This window comes from Ips typographus, linkage group LG2 (assembly GCF_016097725.1).
Source record: "Ips typographus isolate SLU linkage group LG2, UJ_Ityp_2.0, whole genome shotgun sequence".
In the NCBI taxonomy this organism is placed as follows: Eukaryota; Metazoa; Arthropoda; class Insecta; order Coleoptera; family Curculionidae; genus Ips; species Ips typographus.
Window position 1 is genome coordinate 4,405,940 of NC_138423.1, and position 3,667 is coordinate 4,409,606.

The 3,667-nt window shown below is 35.9% G+C and overlaps 1 long non-coding RNA gene across 1 annotated transcript; it reads right to left on the minus strand.

The window, feature by feature from the left end:
- Positions 1-1,817: 1,817 nt before the first annotated feature.
- On the minus strand, positions 1,818-3,387 carry LOC145724690 (uncharacterized). The gene is made up of 2 exons (XR_014177064.1): positions 2,399-3,387; positions 1,818-1,987 (listed from the first exon to the last, which is right to left on the minus strand). It is a non-coding gene; the product is annotated as an uncharacterized LOC145724690 (long non-coding RNA).
- Positions 3,388-3,667: the final 280 nt, after the last annotated feature.

Below are 3,667 nucleotides of genomic sequence, written 5' to 3' on the forward strand. Positions count from 1 at the left end.
ACTAATCCATCTTCTAAAATATGGCGGTTCAGGGCTTGCAGCAAGACTGACGACACTGTTTAACAAAATCTTGAGCACTAGTCTGGGACTGTCACATGGTGTATGCATGAAAAATATGGTGATTGAATTTTTTTGGTCACCCTGTGGTGCCCCTTTCTCAGACAGAATTTTTTGCTTAATACCACTGGAAAAATAAGCTCAAGACGGTTAATTTAAGTGGTTCAACCTCTCTAAACTCCAAAAAATAACCGAGTTACAGAGTTGCTCAAATTTCCAGCCACAATTTGAACTAATTTGAAAATTTGTTGCACCAAACCAGTTTTTGCTAAATAACTCAGAAACGGTGAGAGCTACAAAAAATTTGAAAGGGAGCAAAAATGTTTGTCAAGAACTGCTAAACCTATCTCTGGGAGTTTTACAGTCCGTCAGTGCCTCTATTATACAGGGTGTGCATGAAAATTATTGTGCATATTTTTGACCGCCCTGTATGCAATTTTTAAGATATAATTTTTTGCTTAACACCAATAAAATAAGGAGCTACAGACGGTTAATTTGAGTGGTTCAACTTCTCTAAACTCCCAAAAATAACCGAGTTACAGGGATGCTCAAATTTCCAGCCACAATTTCAACTGATTTGAAAATTTGTTGCACCAAACAGTTTTTGCTAAATAACTCAGAAACAGTGAGAGTTACAAAAAATTTGAAAGGGAGCAAAAATGTTTGTCAAGAACTGCTAAACCTATCTCTGGGAGTTTTACAGTCCGTCAGTGCCTCTATTATACAGGGTGTGCATGAAAATTATGGTGCGTATTTTTGACCGCCCTCTGCGCAATTTTTAAGATATAATTTTTTGCTCAACACCAATAAAATAAGGAGCTCAAGACGATTAATTTGAGTGGTTCAAACTTTCTGAACTCCCAAAAATAACCGAAATACAGAGTTGCTCAAATTTCCAGCCCCAATTTCAACTGATTTTCAATTGTTGCATCAAACAGTTTTTGCTAAATAAGTCAGAAACAGTGAGAGCTACAAAAAATTTGTTCAAATAAACCTTTATTTACCTTACCGGTAACTAACCAATCAATTTACGTTCATCATAAAAAAAAGTATTTTTTGGCACCGTTGAGACCTGGCAAGCAACCCAAATTGGGTGCAGTGTGGAACCGAGTGGTTCCAAAGTAGCGGTTATATCTTGAGTACCATGGTATACCTCTAATGTCTTAATTAGCTCGTTTAATGGTATCATTAAGCGATCGGAGATAGAAATCTGGTACCCGGCAAAAATAACAGACATCACATCGTAGGCCGTTCATCAAACCTCCCAACTTTCCGCCCGTTCCAATTACGCGCCATCTATTGTTGTCAATTTTTTTTATCGACTACAATCGAATCTATAGAGAGATAAATAATGCATAGCGGCCGGCGCTATTTATAGGTTAGTCACAATGGTTGGCGTGGTGCATACTTCATTGTTCGGCACGGTCTAGAAAAAGTACCTCGACATGATCAGAGCGGTGCGGCGTCGTTTATTGCATCGCCAATTACAAAATTGCAAATTGCGGTTACGAAATTTCTCCCTTTTGGGTGTTGCGCCTTAATTTTCAATCGGGCGTTTTGTGTGAACCCTTTTACTTGCCTCATTTATACACCGACCGATCCATTCCAATTGATCGAATCGCCAAATCGTTTTACACGCTGCCATTACTCAGGATTCTTATTGTCACGAATCTTTAGACTAATCAATCTAAGGTCGTACTGGCGAATGTCATTTCATTGCAGTGCCAGAAATTTATCTTTTGTCGAAAATCTAATGTCGAAAAAGTATTTTTCTACGAATGTTTGCAAATAAGCTACTTTGCATACGTAAAAGTGTGTGCAAAGTGGCACTTTCCCGCACACTATGCGGGAAAAATTTTTTCCCGCACACTTTTTAAAATGCTGATTATACCTTGCAACAGTGGTTTTATATAGACTATTATCTAATCTGCTTAGAATTTTGCGTAGAATTCAAAAATGTAATAATATTCAGGGGTTTCATATAAAAAACACGACTTTTTTCACATTATTCTTCCGTACAGTTTAGGTAAATAAACCACCTTGTCTCTGTCTTTGAAAATGAGGCTTGTTTCCTTAGAAACCAAAGCTCATTGTCAAACAACGCATTTATATGCAATTTAAAGTCTACAATAGAGTTTATTCTTACTTATTTAAGTTAAAAAAACTATTTTAATAATGGATATCACTGAAGATGAACTTCCGGAAGATGTTCTAAAAGCCGCCAACATGGCTAGTTTGCAATTGCTGCCTCTCAAATCGCGAGAAAAATACGAGAAACAGTACGAGTTGTTTACCCAATAGTGCGAACAAAAGGGGATAAAAACCTTAAAGGAAGAGGTACTTTTAGCGTATTTTGTTACTTTAAGCAAAGAATTCAAAAATGTGGTCAAAGTATTCAATGCTCAAAAATGTAATAAAAATAAAAAGAGACATCGATATCGGTGAATTTTATAAGCTCACTGCATTTCTGAAAAAGCAGAATGTTGGTTTTAAACCTAAAAAGGCGAAAATTTTTACAAAAGAAGAAATATTCAGTTTTATGAACTCCGCACCAGATGAAATTTACCTGTTAATTAAAGTTGCCACTATATTCGGACTTGCTGGTGCATGTCGAAGGGAAGAGCTAGCCAATTTAACCACTACAGATATTGAAGACAAAGGAAACCTCATAATTGTTAAAATTAGAGATTCCAAAAATCATACAGCAAGAAACTTTATAATATCAGAAGAAGTTCATAACGGAACCTACCTGCAACTGTACAGAAGATACACCGGCCTACGTCCAAAAAAGTCAAACAATCGTTTTTTCCTAGTTTACAGAAAGGGTAAATGTTTTTCGCAAAGTGTTGGAGTAAACAGTTTTGGAAAAATGCCTTCTGAAATAGCTATTTTTTTGAAGTTGCCAAATCCAGAACTCTACACAGGGCACAGTTATCGTCGATCATCGGCAACGTTCCTGGCCGATTCTGGAGAAGGAATCACTGACATAAAACGCTTGGGGGGTTGGAAATCGACTACGGTAGCTGAAGAATACATTGATGAATCCACAAGTTATAAAAAAGGATTAAGTAACAAAATTCTGACCTTCAATCCTAAAGAAAGTGAAGCAGTTCCAAGTACCAGTATTTTACCTTCAGTTGCTCAATCTGCGATCAATTTAAAAAACGCGACCAACTGTACATTTAACATTAATGTTGTTAATAACAATAAATAGTTATAAGTTGTTGTTTTTAATATCAATAAAAATTAAAAACAAAATGTATAGATATTTCATTCGTAGAAAAAATATTGTTCCTAACACGTGTGCAAAGTAGTTTTCCCGCACTTGAAGCTTATCTAAAAAAAAAAAACTATTTATTATCTAAAAGTCTAACTGCTTTCGCGTGTGGGAAAACATAACTTTGCACACTGAATAGAAAAACTAGTATTAAGTTGACAATTACAGTTATTACCAAACCTCAATACAGGGTGTCTCACGACGAAAGACATCGATTGATATTGGAAAAAGTATAAATAGGAGAGTTTTGAAAATTTGGCACAATACTGATGTGGGCATGCCCAATCTAACTAAAATATTTTCAAGATGGTTGCACTTCCGTTTATACCGGAA